Source organism: Cydia splendana, chromosome 2 (assembly GCF_910591565.1).
Source record: "Cydia splendana chromosome 2, ilCydSple1.2, whole genome shotgun sequence".
Classification (NCBI taxonomy): Eukaryota; Metazoa; Arthropoda; class Insecta; order Lepidoptera; family Tortricidae; genus Cydia; species Cydia splendana.
The window spans coordinates 12,573,222-12,594,220 of record NC_085961.1 but is presented as its reverse complement, the minus strand read 5'-3'; the positions used below and the strand labels follow the sequence as shown (position 1 = coordinate 12,594,220).

Below are 20,999 nucleotides of genomic sequence, written 5' to 3'. Positions count from 1 at the left end.
GAACTTCAAATCCAAGTGTTGCCTTTTTTGGTGCATCCAGGCTGTGTATGTGTGCGTAAAAACGTGTATGTGTGCTCTTTTAGGGATGTGAAAAGTCGATTTTAATCATGTTATATATCGATAAACGCTACACAGTGGAACGAAATAGCTATTAATTGAAGCTTCAATATCTTCGTTAAACATTTATTATTTATTATAGTTATTTATTATACAAGAAGTTACAACTTTTTTGTAAGGACAATGCTCCACAAAACTACATTTAGTTTGACTGTGGAGTCTCACTATACTATACTTAATAAAATTTAAATATTATAATAGGTTTACATTTGGGAGTTAAAATACTTAGGTAAGTAGGTATGTCTCGCTCAGAGCGCCAAGCGTTGCGCACGCGTCACGGAACGTCATCGCACTTAACATCGCGCACGCGCGGCAACTTTGCTTCCTATCAAAATAAACTTAACCATAAGAAGTTAGTGAAATGGAGTGTCAGCAATGTGAAATGGTGCTCTCTAAAAAAGGTCCACACTTCGTGTGCCAGGGACCATGTCGAGGAACATTTCATAGAAAGTGCGTCAAAGGCCTGGCGGCGGACATGAGATGCGGTAAAAACAGAATTTATTGCCATAACTGTGAGATGGAGTCGGACGACGAGGATCAAGAAGATGTTGCCGATCACTCAAAGATCCTAAAAGACATACAAAAGAAAGTAGGTGCCATTCCCGGACTTCTAAAGGAATTAAGTTCCATCAACCAAGCCTTAAGCTTACTATCTGATAAATACGACACACTTATTCAAGAGCACGAGCAGTCGAAACAAAAAATTAACAAACTGGAGAAGACAGTCACCGCGGTAAATAACAGATGCGTTTACTTGGAAAAGTGCAATGCCGCCCTCGACCAAAAAGTGAATGACCTTGAACAAACTGCGCGTAATAATAATATTGAAATAGTCGGTGTTGAGCAGCTTCCTAACGAAAATGTGAAAGACATCGTGTCAAAAGTGGGCCAAGCACTAAATGTAAACACAGCAGACATCGAATGGGCGAAGCGAGCTCGTCAACCACGAGCTGATCGTAAACCCGCGCCAATCCTTGTTGGATTCAAGGCCAGCGGCAGCGGCGCGGCGTCGCGGGACACTTGGCTTGCCCAGCGGCGTAAGGTGACAGAGATAACAAGCAGCGTCGTCACTAATGGACCCGCTGTAAACAAACTATATATCAACGAAGACCTGACCCATTCTGCTAGAGCTCTACTCTGGAACACCAAAAAACACCTGCGTGAAACCTACAAATATATCTGGGTTTCGAACGGGAAAATATTGGTTAAAAAAAGTGACGGCGATAAAACCATACGTATAAGTGGAGATAGCGACATAGACGACCTTAAAAACTAAATACCTACCTAGCGTTGCAGCAATTATTATTAACTACTGTTTATGTGATTACTCTCTTATTCAAATTCACAGACTTAGATAACTTAGACACAATTTTAAGTGAACCTGTTAATTATGTTTGTATTGATAGCTTATCAAACTGGGACATTAATTACAATTCAAAAGACTTATTTATATTGCATGTTAACATCTGTTCCATAAAAAAACACTTTGACGAACTTCTTACAACCCTTTATCAACATTTGAAGCATATAGACATCCTTGTTATTACCGAAGCCAATATAAATTTCTCATTATTGCCTTTGTTTACTATCAAAGGCTTCAAAGTTGACGCCTATACTCGTGAGGGACGCAGCGGGGGAGGCGTGCTCGTTTACTCGCAAGAGCGACTTGCGGCGCGTGCGAACGAGACGGGTGCGCTGGCCACTGCGAGTATAATGCGGACAGCAGAGTGTGTTTCCATTTCCATCAATAATAATAACGATCATATTTATGTGATATCTATATACAGACCACCACGTTATAATAAACATGATAGAGTATTAGAATTCTTAACTGAGTTTCGTAACCTTCTAAAAAGTATACCTAGAACTTCTAAGGTCGTAATCTGTGGAGATATTAATATTAATTTGTTAAATTGTCATGAAAGTAGAGTCATAGCGTATGAAAACATCTTATCGGAACATGGATTTGTAAAATGTATTAAGGATGTCACACGAAGAGAAATCGTTATGGGAAAAATTGTAGAATCATGCATAGATCATATATACGTTAGAGCACCTATATCTATCATAGACTCAGCCGTCATTACACACAAGATCTCTGACCACTACTTTACTTCAGTTGTGATACAATGGAAACAGCGACTAGTAACCAGTGGACGCGGGAACACGTGCGCCGCGACTTCCCGGAATCGGCGCGAGCCGGGCGGCAGCGGCACGGCGACGCGTGCGCCCGCGCCCGCTGTTACTAGGCGCGTACTCGATAATCGTCTAGTAAGAGAAAAGTTATTAGAAACTAATTTTGAAGACTTGTTAAATATACAATGTCCAATTAAATTATATGAAAGCTTTACTGTTATGTTTAAAAATATTTATGATGCATGTTATAAAATACAACCGACCAAAGACGTAAATAATATTAGAGATAATAAGAACTGGATAAATGATAACTTGAAAACAATGATCTCAAAACGGGATAGATTGTTCGTAGTTTGGTGTAATGATCCAAAGAATATGTTGAAAAGACTCGATTATACTAAATATAGAAATAAGTGTAATAAAGCAACTAAGAAGTGTAAAAATGAATACGATAAACAAAGTATATTAGATTGTAATAAAAATATTAAGAAAGTATGGGAGAAAATAAACAGTTTGTTAGGAAATAATAAAATCTCATTAGACAGCTCCGTCCTTAGTAATATGGTAGACCAAGGTAACACTATTAGAGACATTTGTAATAAGTTTGCATTTACCTTTACAAACGAGATAGAGCAAATTAAACATACATGTAACGATATATGGTTAGACAGAAACAAATATGTTAACAGGACGGACGTGTGTATGAGATGGCAACCCGTGCATAGCAAAGACGTTAAACGTGTAATTAATCTAATAGATAAAAATAAAGCGCCGGGAAGCGATCTTGTACGCATGTCTGACCTGAAGCTAATCGTAGATAAAGTAAGTCCAGTCATAGCCAAATTAATTAATGTATCAGTTGCTCAACATAAATACCCTAATAAGTTAAAAGAATCTCTAGTTCGTCCAATCCATAAAAAGGGTGACCGTAAAGTATACTCAAATTATCGACCGATATCCATTCTCTCCAGTATAGACAAAATAGTTGAAAAATGTATAATCAATCAAACAAGCTCCTTCCTTCAAAAAAACAGTATATTAAATGATTGTCAACATGGTTTTCAGAAAAATAGAAGTACTGCCACTCTTTTGTCCAAATTCACTGATGAAATTAATACTTATTTAGACGATAAAAAATTTGTTGTAGCAATATTCTATGATTTTAAGAAAGCATTCGACACCTTAGATACAAACACCCTTTTAAATGGAATGGCCGAATGTGGTGTGGGGCAGCCGCTAAACAAATGGTTTCGCGACTATCTCACATCACGTTCATACCGAGTAAAGATTGGTGACGACCTAAGTGATGAGACACTGGTACATTGTGGAGTACCACAGGGTTCCGTATGCGGCCCCGTGTGTTACTTAATGCATGTAAATAGCTTATGTGGAGTTCTGCGAAACTGTTCCGCACACATGTTTGCTGACGACCTATGCACCCTACGCGCAGGAACCAATATGATAGAAACTTGTCGTCTAGTCCAAGAAGACATAGACTCAGTAGTAAAGTGGTCACATGACAATGGCATTATATTGAATTCAGATAAAACTAAGCTCCTAATTATACAATCGCCATATCTAAGCCCAACAGAAATGCCACTCCCTATGTATACCCATAGCTTTACTTGCCTTCATAATAACTTACACGATTGCCATTGTAGACCAATAGAAAAAGTTGATTGTATTACATATTTAGGTGTTAAAGTAGATTCCGCATTTTCTTGGCAACAACATATAAATTATATCTGTAGCAAACTTAGAATTTTATTAGGTAAATTTTACCACCTTAGCTTTAAAGTACCAATTAATGTATTAAAGTGCTTATACTTTGCAATAGTTGATTCCGTGTTAAGCTATGCCCTTGATTGCTATGGTCTCACTTTTAAATCGTATATAGATAAAGTAGAAGTGCTACAAATTAGATTCTTAAAGTTACTCGTCAATAAAAAAACTAGAAACAGTTGTAAAGGTAATTATAATAAACTATTTAAAATTTGTAAAATACTCCCGGTCAGCTTAAAACACAAATACCTATTAGCAATTAACAACCACAGCAATAAGGAGCATATCTCGACACGAGTAGAACATAAACATAATACAAGATCAGCGGCTGTGCGAAAATATGAAATACCCCGCGTCACCAATTATTACGGAGACCGAACTCTAAAAAAAAGGTTGCCATATCTTTTAAACAGTCTTCCAGAAAATATCAGGCTCGAGCCCAATAAAACTAAATTTAAAACAGCAATCAAGCAGCACCTATTAAAAATGCTTGGGTGACAATTGTATGCCTGTGCCTGCAAATGTCACCCAAGTAAAGTAAGGTATATCTGATTATATTAGTTAAGTGTATGATGTTAGTTTTTATAATATTTTACATTGATTACGTATGGGGCTGTCCATAAATTACGTCATCGTTTTTTGACGATTGTTGACCCCCCCCCCCCCCTAAAATCATCCAAAAATCATGCTTCGAATGACCCCGTTTCCTCCTACGTCATGCTACCATCATCCAATGTCAAGACCCCCCCCCCTAATTTGAAATGACGTAATTTATGAATAGCCCCTATGTAAGTAATTACATAAGAGACTCGCACCTGCAGACAAACTGTGTAAACAGTTTTGCAGGGAACTGAATTAGATCATAAGGTTATTTCTTGTATTAATAATAGTAATAAATAATAATAATAATGTCATGAATACTCTGTAGGGTAACAACACATCTCCTATAGAGTATTCAGGAGATACCTTTTTAGACTATTTTTAAATCTACTTTTTTTGGGCTCTTTGACTATGTCCGCGGGCAAAGTATTCAGTAAATAGGGTAAACGTTTCTTAAGTGTCCTATCGCCGTAATAATTATACACCCTAGGTACTTCATATTTGCCCGCAGTTAGTGCTCTGGTATTATGACTATGTTTGACTAGATCTCTGTGTTCCTGGCTGCCATGACTGTTTATAGCTAACATATATTTAAGTTTTATTCCCACTGGTAAAATTTTACATAATTTAAATAATTGTCTGTAGTCAGATTTGCAACTGTATTTTATCTTTTTATTAACTAGTAGTTTTAGAAAACGGATTTGTAACATTTCTAATTTATCTATGTTTGTTTTAAACGTGAGGCCATAGCAGTCAAGACCGTAACTAATAATAGACTCTACTAAAGAAGTATAAATACATTTCAACGTGCTAACAGGAACTTTAAAACTAAGATGGTAAAATATGCTTAAAAGTATTCTTAATTTATTACTAATGAAATCTACATGAGTCGTCCAGGAGAAGTTTTCATCGATTTTCATGCCAAGATATGTAAAACTGTTAACTCTTTCTATGGGCTGACATTTGCAAGTTCCGGGGTTATTAATACTATGAAAACAATGGAAACTATGAGTGAAAATCGATGGGATATCGTTTTTAGGTACCAAGTATGGAGAATGTATTATCATAAGTTTTGTCTTATCGGCATTTAGTACGATTCCATTATCGTGAGACCACTTGACAACAGCATCGACGTCCTCCTGTACGAGCCTGCAGGTCTGCTCTAGGTCGGTGCCGGCGCGCAGCGTGCACAGGTCGTCCGCGAACATGTGTGCGGAGCAGTGACGCAGCACGCCGCACAGGCTGTTCACGTGCATCAGGTAACAGAGGGGCCCGCAGCCCGAGCCCTGCGGCACTCCGTAGCGGACGACCTGCTCGTCACTGAGCGCCGACCCGACCTTCACGCGGAAGGACCGCGCGGTCAAGTAGTCGCGAAACCATTGGTTCAGCGGCCGCCCCACCCCGCACTCCTCCATAGCTTTCAGCAAAGTATCGGTCTCTAGGGTGTCAAAAGCCTTTTTAAAATTAAAAAAGATAGCTACCACAAACTGTTTATCTGCTAAGTTATTGTTAATCTCATCTGTAAAGGCAGATAATAGTGTGTTCGTACTTTTCTGTTTTTGAAATCCATGCTGGCGACTATTTAGAATATGGTTAGTTTGTAGATAATGTGATATTCGGTCGGTAATACATTTCTCTATTATTTTGTCAACGCTTGATAGTATAGATATGGGTCTGAAATTAGAATAATCTTTAAAACTGCCTTTCTTATGGATTGGACGCACTATTGCCTGTTTGAGTTTTGTAGGAAATTTTTGTTGATTAACTGATAAGTTAATTAGTTTGGCTAGTATCGGGCTTATTTTATCTACAACTGTTTTTAGATCAGACATGCGTATGAGATCGCTTCCTGGTGATTTATTACTGTTCATGTTTCTAATTACTCGATTAACATAATCACTGGATACCGGTTGCCATCGCATACACATGTCAGACTCATGTACGTAGTTTTCCCTAGTCATCCATATGTCGTTGCACGAGTGTTTTATATTGTCTATTTCTGTAGTAAATGAGGTTGCAAATTTATCACATATATGTTTTTCGTTACTTTCATCCATATTTGATAATATCTTAGTATCTAATGACTGCTTTTCCTTTCCCATCATAATATTAATCCTATCCCATATTTTTTTAATATTTTTATTACAGGCTAAAATACTCTGCTTGTCGTATTCATTCTTGCTTTTTAGTATAGCTTTATTGCACTTGTTGCGATATTTTGTATATTCTAGCCTCTTTAACATGTTTTTTGGATCCATGCTCCATATGTGGAATAATCTGTCTCGCTCAGCTATCATCTTCTTTAAGTTGCCAGTTATCCAACATTTATTATTCCTATTACTATTACTTATTATAACCTGCTTTTTATAACATTCATTGTAAATATTTTCAAATAGTTGCCTAAAAGCTTCGTACAGTTTGATAGGGCAGTCTATTAACATAAGGCTATTAAAATCAGTCGAAAGTAATTTTTCTCTTACTAATCTACTATCTAATACGAGCCGCGTAGCGGTGGCGGGGGAAGCAGGCACGCCGCCGCGCCGTGCGCACGCGCGGGGCTTTTCTCGGTTCGGAATGGTTGCGGCCGTGCTTTGCCCGCCGTCGCCAACACCATCGCGAGTGTGACTCCACTCCACTGCAACCGATACATAATAGTGGTCCGATAGTTTGTGTTGAATAACAGCTGAGTTGATAGATGCTAAAGGTGCTCTTAGATAAATGTGATCTAGGCAGGATTCTACTAAATTTCCCATTAAGACTTCTCTCCGTGTAACTTGAGATATACATCTGGTAAAGCCGTATTCACACAAAATAGTTTCGTATGTAGATACTGTTTTATCATTAATATTTAATAAGTTAATATTAATGTCCCCACAGAGCACTGCTTTTGTGTTTTGAGGTATGCTAATAAGAAGGGCTCGGAGCTCTGCAAAAAATTGTGTTAGTTTATCCTGTTTGTTTATTTTAGGTGGCCTATAGATTGCTATAATATTGACAGTCTCTCAATCAAACATAAACATAATTGAAATGCTAATGAATAATAAATATAGTAGAATGTAATAAAATAATTCAATTATTGCGGAACACATAAGTTAGTACGTATTTATGTATTTTAATTAAATATCTTAACTTTCCCTTCGTTCCCTGCTGGGGCGTGACGATGAAATTGTGATCTGATAACCACAATAAAGAATAAAAGCGTTTTTGTTCATTTTAGGTATCGTTAAACCTTTGAAGTAAAATTAACATTGCAAGAAATGTCGATAGTTTATCGATATGACTTTATCGACATGGCTACAGTAAGGTGGTGTTAAATTGTTAATCGTACACTAAACAAAAGTGGCAACAGTGACAGCTCGCTGAGAAGGGATCTCTATATATTAAATCAATGGTATATGACGTATATGACAAACTGCGTAAGCACTTAAAAAAAAAGTATATGACAAGTTACAGGGCCAAGGCCCCAACGTTTTCTGTTCTCTTTGACGGCGCAGCAACTAGTATCATTTCTCTCTCCTCGCTCTTTTAAAAATGCCGTTTGTTAAAAAAGGACAACCATACTGTTGACAAGATGGACTTCAAATCAAAGTGTTGCCTTTTTTGGTAGAACCAGGTTGTGTATGTGTGCGTAAAAGCGTATATGTGTGCTCTTTTAGGGATGTGAAAAGTCGATTTTAATCATATTATAAATCGATAAACGCTACACAGCGGAACGAATCAGCGATTAATTGAAGCTTCAATATCTTCGTTAAACATAAACATAATTGAAATGCTAATGAATAATAAGTATATTAGAATATAATAAAATAATTCAATTATTGCGGAACACATATTTTAGTAGGTATTTATGTATTTTAATTAAATATCTGAACTTTCCCTTGGTTCCCTGCTGGGGCGTGACGATAAAATTGTGATCTGATAACCACAATAAAGAATAAAAGCGTTTTTGTTCATTTTAGGTATCGTTAAACCTTTGAAGTAACATTAAAATTGCAAGAAATGTCGATAGTTTATCGATATGACTTTATCGACATGGCAACAGCAAGGTGGGCCACATTGTTAATCCAAGTGGCAACAGTGAAAGCTCGCTGAGGCGTCATCTAAGTATATTATTATATCTATGTACAGGGCTCTACAGACCTTGTCATTGTCACTAACCTTGCACTAACCGCTCGCGATTTTTTAATAATTATTATTATTTTAATAATTAAAAATTTTTATAAACCAGTAAGAACCAGGAAAAATATACTCATCCTTTTCTTTTGGGTGCTAGTACTAGTGTAAGACAAAGATAGTATGATTCTCTGTCTTTGATTGAAATGAGACAGTCCTTTGACAAACTATACAATGCCGACCAACACGTACCTATATCATTATCACGCGTATGTTTTACACGAGTCGTGTAATTTTACTACCCGTATATTTTCATGTATCTTTGATTTTTTCGCCTTGTATCCGTCTGACCGTCGTTTTCGTTATTATACAGGTCTATGTGTGAAACATGATATCAACATGAAAGACTATGTAAACCATAGACCTGTATAATAGGGACAAGACATATTGTTCTATACGTACAATTGCTTATACAAATAGCACCCATTTTGACGGCACAAACATAAATATCTATCTATCTCGTTTTTACTCAGCACTGTCACCCACAGCAAAAAAGGATGACAGTATTTCGGTACGTACATAAAGTGGTTCATGAAAATACGTAAATACCTAATGCGGCCGAAAATCCGCCATGTTTAGCGGCCTAAATGTCATTGTCAGTCAGTTCAGCCGGTACTTGTCCTGTCAAAAAGTCGTGGTGAAAATGAAAATTATTAATTATCTTTCAGTATTTTGCTTCTGTTTGAAAATAATTGAAGCCAAATGTGAACAATTACGTCGCGAATATGCCAGTGTGTAGTGTATTAGGGTGCTGCATAAGAAAAACACCAAAACAGCCATCTTTAACCTTACACAGGTACGCTATAATTTACATTAAAAATATTGGTTATTGTTAATGTTCCTGGGAATTTTAAGGATGTTTCACATTATAAATAGCAAGGTTCTTATGTGCAGTTATAGATCATGAAGTGATTTGACTTATTTAACTATATTTTTACGCTTAAATAATGTAAACATTTTAGCTAGGGTTGTACTTTATTTATCGACTTTGATATCGATTTATTATGATTGTTTATTTATATTTTCTTATTTTATCATGCTACCCCGCTTAAAACCAACTAAATTATCTTAATTAAATAATAAAAACATGTTTTACAGGTTAAGTACCAAGAAATGAACATAAAAAGAAAAAGTGGTTGGAGACGGAGACCCTGACGGACTCTCGGGAGCACTCGGGTCCGTGGGGTCGTTACTCCACAAGCTGCCCTGCGGGCTTTTTTTATATTATTACTAAGTATAGTTTTTTTTAATGTAATTCGACATTAAGAGACCATATAGGTACATCAATAAGTAATTGTAATATGTTAGTTTGGACTGGTAGTTGCAGTTAGTTGTATTTTATAAAATTGTTGATGTATTGTTATTATTATTGCTTGTATGTAAATTCAATGTTGACGTGTACAAGTGCCCTTTTGGCCTATTTGCTAAATAAATGTTGAAGAAGTTGAAGTTGAAGAGCGGAAGTCATTCCTTATTTTTGTAATTAAATAAATGTTCTGAAGGTGTTTTGTTTTTTTCACCCGTCGCTTGATAAGTTTGAATTTGTATCGCTCTCACTTGTAGGTACGGCGCACCAAGGTCGAGGTGCGGTGCGGTAGTGTGTTACCATGTGTTACGGACTTTAGGGTTAACAACACAACAAAATTGATTGTAATAGAGAGGTAAAGTCTAAGAAAAACACGTACACTTATTCTGACATCCAAAACAGATGGCGCTGTACTGCGCCATGTGTTTTGCGGTCACTGAGTTGTCAAACGTCAACTTTTGAAAATCAGAGTTACCGCAAAAATCGCAATATATATGCAGTTGAACAGCGTCATCTCGGTTTACCTGTTAAATTCGAAGCACGAAATTGTCTTAGATTTTACACATCTTACTCAAAGTATCTTTTCACATAACAATATACTCATCAAGAATATTTACTTACTTACTTACTATTAAAATATAAATTCCACAAATAATTCATACATATTCATTATTCATTCATATTTTAAATAAAATGAGCCGAGAACGTTCAAAAGTTATCGACGTATCGATAAAACCTAGTAACAGTAAAAATCTTTTGGGCAGCACTAAAACCGCCATGTTTAGCGGCCGGATGACGTCACACTGGCACGCATTTTTCGTTGACGTTTCACTTCCAGTTTCTAATAAACTGTAAGCCATTTTTCTTAGTTTCTCAAATAATAAAATTGCCAAAAGCAACCATATACATACTTCGTCTTTGACTTGGCGGCAGAGGCAGCAAGTTATTAAAATCAATTCTGCTTACGCTGCCAATTCCAACACCTATGATTACAATTAATATTAATTTCATTATTTCGTCGGAACCCATATTAAAGTCAAAAAATCAACAACGCGCCATAAATCCAATAAAACAGAATGAATATTTTTCAACTTTACCTCCATAACAATTTAAAAAATATAACTACGCGTGTTTGAGTAGACCTTTTTACCGCTAACGTTTTAGATGAAATATTTTAAATGTTTTTATTTGTGTAGTTTATTAAATTTATAATTTAAAATTATAAAATTATTGAATGTATTATTTATTAAGTTCATGTTGATTTTATACAAATAAAACTGCAAATTATAGCAAACATTGTTTTTTGTTTTTTTTCTTATAGGCGTAGTGGCAGTGTCATTACGAACCATAAAGCAAATACTGCCTCTAGTTTTTTTTTATGGATGAATGCTGTGATGCTGTGTCACAAATATCTATGAAATGAAAATTAAAAAAGAGGACTTTGCCAGCCTAGGCCTGCAAGATGTGTATGAAATTCCATTAACGACCTTTTATCCTAGCCGCACCTGAAACGGCATACTTCGCAGCCTATTATAAGGAACATAACATCAATATTTCATTGCATGTTTGAGAAAATTCTTTTACAGTACACTAGTGCGTACGTACAAATAGGTGCGTACGTACAAATAATACACGTGCGAATAGGTAATTCGCAACTCGTGTCGATTTAAAACACTCCCTTCGGTCGTGTTTTAATTTATCGCCACTCGTTTCGAATTTCCTCTTTTCCGCACTTGTATCGTAAATAACTAAAGTCGTAGTCCGGTGGCCGGCTGCATGAAACAAACCTCATCAAAAAATAGAATATACCTACCCTGTAGAGGTACCTGAGATTTAGTAGCTTCCAACGCACTTGGTCGGCCTAGGCTTAACCTGGCAGATTTTGTACAAATGGCAAAAACGTTGGACAAAAATTCATCAAAAAAAACCTCATCGAAAAATAGAATGAAACTTGTATGGTAGGATACCTGACCTTGAGAACAGTAAAAAAAAAGTGGTCGGCCTCACCTTAGCCTGGCAGTTTTTGCAGTCCGACCAGATTTATTGGGTCACGTGAGAGCTACAATTTACCTCATCGAAAAATAGAATGAAACAAACGGATTATAATAGCTAAAATAAGCCTGTTGACGTATGTCTTGGTCGGCCTCACCTTAACCTGGCAGTTTTTGCAGTCCGACCAAATTTATAAAAAAATCATCAAAAAATGTTTATAGTAAAATCGTATGAAACTTGTATGGTACGATAGCTGCCTTTGAGGACAGTAAAAAAAAAGTGGTCGGCCAAATCCTGTGTTGGCAGGTTCCTGTGTCCGACCAATTTTGTGGTACCATGTGAGAGCTACAATTTACCTCATCGAAAAATAGAATGAAACAAACGGATTATAATAGTTAAAATAAGCCTGTTGACGTATGTCTTGGTCGGCCTCACCTTAACCTGGCAGTTTTTGCAGTCCGACCAAATTTATAAAAAAATCATCAAAAAATTTTTATCGAAAAATCGTATGAAACTTGTATGGTACGATAGCTGCCTTTGAGGACAGTAAAAAAAAAGTGGTCGGCCAAATCCTGTGTTGGCAGGTTCCTGTGTCCGACCAATTTTGTGGTACCACGTGAGAGCTATAATTTACCTTATCGAAAAATAGAATGAAACAAACGGATTATAATAGCTAAAATAAGCCTGTTGACGTATGTCTTGGTCGGCCTCACCTTAACCTGGCAGTTTTTGCAGTCCGACCAAATTTATAAAAAAATCATCAAACATTTTTTTATCGGAAAATCGTATGAAACTTATATGGTACGATAGCTGCCTTTGAGGACAGTAAAAAAAAAGTGGTCGGCCAAATCCTGTGTTGGCAGGTTCCTGTGTCCGACCAATTTTGTGGTACCACGTGAGAGCTACAATTTACTTCATCGAAAAATAGAATGAAACAAACGGATTATAATACCTAAAATAAACCTGTTGACGTATGGCTTGGTCGGCCTCACCGTAGCCTGGCAGTTTTTGCAGTCCGACCAAATTTGTGGTACCACGTGACAGCTACAATTTACCTCATCGAAAATAGGATGAAAAAAAAACGGATTATAATAGCTAAAATAAACCTGTTGACGTATGGCTTGTTACGGACGGCTTTCATAAATTCAATGTGGCAGAGCGCGGCAGAATCCACTTGCATCAAATTTGATGCAACACATTGTGGCTGGACATTAAGAGATGAAATGTATAAGATCAAATGGTTGGAAGGACACATAACGCCTTTGCGAGTCGAAGAAATAACAATAGATAAGTCGGAGTCTGGGGAAAGTTCGTCAGACTTCGACTCCGAAGATGATTATGATTAACAGTAATTATTAACAATAAAAGGGTTATTCCCACTAGTTACCACCAAGTTCTTATCAGTGGTAACTAGTGGGAATTATTTTCCCACCTTTTACCACTGGTAACTACTGGGAAAAAAAATCCTAGTAGTTACCACCAACTCGGTTTGGTGCTACCTACTGGGAATTTTTATTCCCAGTAGTTACTACTGGTAAAAGGTGGGAATTTCTTTTCTACAAACCGAGCTTCGAAGGAGAAATGCTACAGTTGATAGAAAAAAAGGCTGATTTGATGCAAAGATAATCACTTAATATATGTGAGGTTATCTTGTGTATTTTACCGTTTATTAAAATTTTGGAAGGCTCACGTGCAGTTTTTCCTCTTATATTACAAGTGTTCGATTGAAAACTAAGCTTTGGTGTATACCTGGATCACCTGCATGTACAAGAAGGCGTTTCATATACGCCCGCCCATCAGATAGGTACACAAAGTCATGATGCGGATGGAATACAGCATGTGTGGCCAAGCCATTATGCCCTAAATTATGTACTACTTCGTTAAAACTTAGCTTACCTGTGTATTTACTCTTTCCAAAATATTTATCTTCCTTAAAATGCAGCCTACACAAACGGTCTTTGTCATTTCCCTTAGTTTTTGGTACTCAAAGCTTTTTCTCACCGATTTATGCATATCGGGTCCTTGGGAAAAAAGGGAGATCCTATAGGTATATTTCCACAATTTGTCGCACACTATTGCAGTATTGTGGAGAAAAAAAAAACATACAACCGAATTGATAACCTCCTCCTTTGGGATTTAGAAGTCGGTTAAAAAAGGAGAATGTTTACAATTTATTGGAAACAATGTATGTGATGTGACAGTGACAGCAACTGCACTATGGAGGCGCCACCTGGCGTGATAAAATGTCAGTTATGCCTCCTCATTCTATCTGTAGTGGAAAAGTAGGATATACGATTCAAAACTTGTCAAAAATCGATGAAAACCTTTTTATTTTTGACATCTGTGAGACATCATCTCAACGTAAGTGTTACTCTGAAACCACGTCGGTAGTTAGAAAACGTTATTTAGATATTAGATAGATTTATGAATAAAATTTGAACTGAATGTTTTCTTTTTTTTTTAAAGCCCTCTAAGACCTCCATGGACTCATTTACTTATGACTTTTTTCAGTTAGCATTATTAAGTTAAGTTCAAGTTGCGAAGAAACCATATTTTCAATATAGAAATTATTATTCTTTATAAATGTGGTCGGACTGCAAAAACTGCCTGGCTAAGGTGAGGCCGACCAAGCCATACGTCAACAGGTTTATTTTGCTATTATAATCCGTTTGTTTCATTCTATTTTTCGATGAGGCAAATTGTAGCTGTCACGTGGTACCACAAATTTGGTCAGTCTGCAAAAACCGACAGGTTAAGGTGAGGCCGCTCAAGACATACGTCAACAGGTTTATTTTAGCTATTATAATCCGTTTTATTTCGTCCTATTTTTCGATGAGGTAAATTGTAGCTGTCACGTGGTACCACAAATTTGGTCGGACTGCAAAAACTGCCAGGCTACGGTGAGGCCGACCAAATCATACGTCAACAGGTTTATTTTAGCTATTATAATCTATTTGTTCCATTCTATTTTTCGATGAGGTAAATTGTAGCTGTCACGTGGTACCACAAATTTGGTCGGACACAGGAACCTGCCAACACAGGATTTGACTGACCACTTTTTTTTTTTACTGTCCTCAAAGGCAGCTATCGTACCATACAAGTTTCATACGATTTATCGATAAAAAAATTTTGATGATTTTTTTAAAAATTTGGTCGGACTGCAAAAACTGCCAGGTTAAGGTGGGGCCGACCAAGACATACGTCAACAGGCTTATTTTAGCTATTATAATCCGTTTGTTTCATTCTATTTTTCGATGAGGTAAATTGTAGCTCTCACGTGGTACCACAAAATTGGTCGGACACAGGAACCTGCCAACACAGGATTTGGCCGACCACTTTTTTTTTTACTGTCCTCAAAGGCAGCTATCGTACCATACAAGTTTCATACGATTTTTCGATAAAATTTTTTTGATGATTTTTTTATAAATTTGGTCGGACTGCAAAAACTGCCAGGTTAAGGTGAGGCCGACCAAGACATACGTCAACAGGCTTATTTTAGCTATTATAATCCGTTTGTTTCATTCTATTTTTCGATGAGGTAAATTGTAGCTCTCACGTGGTACCACAAAATTGGTCGGACACAGGAACCTGCCAACACAGGATTTGGCCAACCACTTTTTTTTACTGTCCTCAAAGGCAGCTATCGTACCATACAAGTTTCATACGATTATTCGATAAAAAAATTTTTGATGATTTTTTTATAAATTTGGTCGGACTGCAAAAACTGCCAGGTTAAGGTGAGGCTGACCAAGACATACGTCAACAGGCTTATTTTAGCTATTATAATCCGTTTGTTTCATTCTATTTTTCGATGAGGTAAATTGTAGCTCTCACGTGGTACCACAAAATTGGTCGGACACAGGAACCTGCCAACACAGGATTTGGTCACCACTTCTTTTTTTACTGTCCTCAAGGCAGCTATCGTACCATACAAGTTTCATACGATTTTTCAATAAAAAATTTTGATGATTTTTTTATAAAATTGGTCGGACTGCAAAAACTGCCAGGTTAAGGTGAGGCCGACCAAGACATACGTCAACAGGCTTATTTTAGCTATTATAATCCGTTTGTTTCATTCTATTTTTCGATGAGGTAAATTGTAGCTCTCACGTGGTACCACAAAATTGGTCGGACACAGGAACCTGCCAACACAGGATTTGGCCAACCACTTTTTTTTACTGTCCTCAAAGGCAGCTATCGTACCATACAAGTTTCATACGATTATTCGATAAAAAAATTTTTGATGATTTTTTTATAAATTTGGTCGGACTGCAAAAACTGCCAGGTTAAGGTGAGGCTGACCAAGACATACGTCAACAGGCTTATTTTAGCTATTATAATCCGTTTGTTTCATTCTATTTTTCGATGAGGTAAATTGTAGCTCTCACGTGGTACCACAAAATTGGTCGGACACAGGAACCTGCCAACACAGGATTTGGTCACCACTTCTTTTTTTACTGTCCTCAAGGCAGCTATCGTACCATACAAGTTTCATACGATTTTTCAATAAAAAAATTTGATGATATTTTTATAAATTTGGTCGGACTGCAAAAACTGCCAGGTTAAGGTGAGGCCGACCAAGACATACGTCAACAGGCTTAGTTTAGCTATTATAATCCGTTTGTTTCATTCTATTTTTCGATGAGGTAAATTGTAGCTCTCACGTGGTACCACAAAATTGGTCGGACACAGGAACCTGCCAACACAGGATTTGGGCAACCACTTTTTTTTTTACTGTCCTCAAAGGGAGCTATCGTACCATACAAGTTTCATACGATTTTTCGATAAAAGTTTTTTGATGATTTTTTTATAAATTTGGTCGGACTGCAAAAACTGCCAGGTTAAGGTGAGGCCGACCAAGACATACGTCAACAGGTTTATTTTAGCTATTATAATCCGTTTGTTTCATTCCATTTTTCGATGAGGTAAATTGTAGCTCTCACGTGGTACCACAAAATTGGTCGGACACAGGAACCTGCCAACACAGGATTTGGCCGACCACTTTTTTTTTACTGTCCTCAAAGGCAGCTATCGTACCATACAAGTTTCATACGATTTTTCGATAATTTTTTTTTGACGATTTTTATATAAATTTGGTCGGACTGCAAAAACTGCCAGGTTAAGGTGAGGCCGACCAAGACATACGTCAACAGGCTTATTTTAGCTATTATAATCCGTTTGTTTCATTCTATTTTTCGATGAGGTAAATTGTAGCTCTCACGTGACCCAATAAATCTGGTCGGACTGCAAAAACTGCCAGGTTAAGGTGAGGCTGACCAAGACATACGTCAACAGGCTTATTTTAGCTATTATAATCCGTTTGTTTCATTCTATTTTTCGATGAGGTAAATTGTAGCTCTCACGTGGTACCACAAAATTGGTCATCAAGGCAGCTATCGTACCATACAAGATTCATACGATTTTTCAATAAAAAATTTTGATGATTTTTTTATAAATTTGGTCGGACTGCAAAAACTGCCAGGTTAAGGTGAGGCCGACCAAGACATACGTCAACAGGCTTATTTTAGCTATTATAATCCGTTTGTTTCATTCTATTTTTCGATGAGGTAAATTGTAGCTCTCACGTGGTACCACAAAATTGGTCGGACACAGGAACCTGCCAACACAGGATTTGGCCAACCACTTTTTTTTACTGTCCTCAAAGGCAGCTATCGTACCATACAAGTTTCATACGATTATTCGATAAAAAAATTTTTGATGATTTTTTTATAAATTTGGTCGGACTGCAAAAACTGCCAGGTTAAGGTGAGGCTGACCAAGACATACGTCAACAGGCTTATTTTAGCTATTATAATCCGTTTGTTTCATTCTATTTTTCGATGAGGTAAATTGTAGCTCTCACGTGGTACCACAAAATTGGTCGGACACAGGAACCTGCCAACACAGGATTTGGGCAACCACTTTTTTTTTACTGTCCTCAAAGGCAGCTATCGTACCATACAAGTTTCATACGATTTTTCGATAAAAGTTTTTTGATGATTTTTTTATAAATTTGGTCGGACTGCAAAAACTGCCAGGTTAAGGTGAGGCTGACCAAGACATACGTCAACAGGCTTATTTTAGCTATTATAATCCGTTTGTTTCATTCTATTTTTCGATGAGGTAAATTGTAGCTCTCACGTGGTACCACAAAATTGGTCGGACACAGGAACCTGCCAACACAGGATTTGGTCACCACTTCTTTTTTTACTGTCCTCAAGGCAGCTATCGTACCATACAAGTTTCATACGATTTTTCAATAAAAAATTTTGATGATTTTTTTATAAATTTGGTCGGACTGCAAAAACTGCCAGGTTAAGGTGAGGCCGACCAAGACATACGTCAACAGGCTTAGTTTAGCTATTATAATCCGTTTGTTTCATTCTATTTTTCGATGAGGTAAATTGTAGCTCTCACGTGGTACCACAAAATTGGTCGGACACAGGAACCTGCCAACACAGGATTTGGGCAACCACTTTTTTTTTACTGTCCTCAAAGGCAGCTATCGTACCATACAAGTTTCATACGATTTTTCGATAAAAGTTTTTTGATGATTTTTTTATAAATTTGGTCGGACTGCAAAAACTGCCAGGTTAAGGTGAGGCCGACCAAGACATACGTCAACAGGTTTATTTTAGCTATTATAATCCGTTTGTTTCATTCCATTTTTCGATGAGGTAAATTGTAGCTCTCACGTGGTACAGTCACCTGCAATAATATGTTACTCTTAGAAGGCCGCAAAAATATGTGACACGCTCTTATGGCTCTTCAAATAAGATCGTGTCAGATATTTTTGCGGCCTTCGTTGTGTAACATATTACTGCAGGTGACTGTACCACAAAATTGGTCGGACACAGGAACCTGCCAACACAGGATTTGGCCGACCACTTTTTTTTTACTGTCCTCAAAGGCAGCTATCGTACCATACAAGTTTCATACGATTTTTCGATAAAAATTTTTTGATGATTTTTTTATAAATTTGGTCGGACTGCAAAAACTGCCAGGTTAAGGTGAGGCTGACCAAGACATACGTCAACAGGCTTATTTTAGCTATTATAATCCGTTTGTTTCATTCTATTTTTCGATGAGGTAAATTGTAGCTCTCACGTGGTACCACAAAATTGGTCGGACACAGGAACCTGCCAACACAGGATTTGGTCACCACTTCTTTTTTTACTGTCCTCAAGGCAGCTATCGTACCATACAAGTTTCATACGATTTTTCAATAAAAAATTTTGATGATTTTTTTATAAATTTGGTCGGACTGCAAAAACTGCCAGGTTAAGGTGAGGCCGACCAAGACATACGTCAACAGGCTTAGTTTAGCTATTATAATCCGTTTGTTTCATTCTATTTTTCGATGAGGTAAATTGTAGCTCTCACGTGGTACCACAAAATTGGTCGGACACAGGAACCTGCCAACACAGGATTTGGGCAACCACTTTTTTTTTTACTGTCCTCAAAGGCAGCTATCGTACCATACAAGTTTCATACGATTTTTCGATAAAAGTTTTTTGATGATTTTTTTATAAATTTGGTCGGACTGCAAAAACTGCCAGGTTAAGGTGAGGCCGACCAAGACATACGTCAACAGGCTTATTTTAGCTATTATAATCCGTTTGTTTCATTCTATTTTTCGATGAGGTAAATTGTAGCTCTCACGTGACCCAATAAATCTGGTCGGACTGCAAAAACTGCCAGGCTAAGGTGAGGCCGACCACTTTTTTTTTACTGTCCTCAAGGTCAGGTATCCTACCATACAAGTTTCATTCTATTTTTCGATGAGGTTTTTTTTGATGAATTTTTGTCCAACGTTTTTGCCATTGGTACAAAATCTGCCAGGTTAAGCCTAGGCCGACCAAGTGCGTTGGAAGCTACTAAATGTCAGGTACCTCTACAGGGTAGGTATATTCTATTTTTTGATGAGGTTTGTTTCATGCAGCCTGCCACCGGACTATCGGTGCAACGTATTCTATAGATCCACCAATTTATCGAAATGTATCAAATGCCGTGAAATAACAAAATTTCAATTTTCTATTACTTGCTGTTGATTCGAGTCATCCAGTGGAGTTTACAATTACCATATAGTAAGCTTTACAATGTAATCTTCTTATGAAATATATAAATGTAAATCTAATTCAACAGCTATAATTAGGCAAATACGCCGTGAAATTAAACTAGCCAGAATTTGATTCCTTTTTATTAACACCTCGGTGATAATACCCCAAGATACATACGTATAATAGTACGTAGGTACATAACATAAGTATGATAGCGCTATCGTACAATTTGAGCACCAACACATTTTAAGCCCTCATTTAATGAATGTAGTCAAGTTTATATCCTTCATAGACAAAATGAAATACAAAAAACCATTAGGGGCACAGGCATGTGCATATAATAACAAATTAAGATAGGACTGGCCCTAATAAACAATTTAATAACTTAATAATAAACCATAACATAATCAAACATTTCAGAAAACACGATAGAATAATTATCATAGACTTTAAGTCCAGTTTCATTACACAGCACAGTAATTGGAACGTAGATAAATGCTCTATAATCCGCTAGCAATTTCGTCCGCGTAGAATCCGTTAAAAACTTTCAATCCCATTTTCACCCTCTTAAAGTTTAAATTTCAAGAGATCCTTTCTTAGTAGAGCTTAAGAATATATATTTCAAATTTTCAAATGTTTAGACTATGCGTTGCGCGTCATTATTTCTATAAATAGTAATGTCAAAAAATAGTTGGACTCGAAACTTATGAATAATAGTTTTAAAATTTTGATCAGTTCAGATTTCAGATCAGGGCCATGTTGCATAACAAACTACAACTAACATTACAAGCGGAACTCCTTTTCTAATTTCACTAATTAAAAAAGGAGTTCCG

The 20,999-nt window shown here is 36.8% G+C and overlaps 1 protein-coding gene across 1 annotated transcript in view; it reads right to left on the bottom strand.

The window, feature by feature from the left end:
• Window positions 1–20,999, bottom strand: part of LOC134803954 (ciliary microtubule associated protein 1B-like) — a 97,760-nt gene that overhangs the window by 66,417 nt on the left and 10,344 nt on the right. The window lies entirely within an intron of this gene.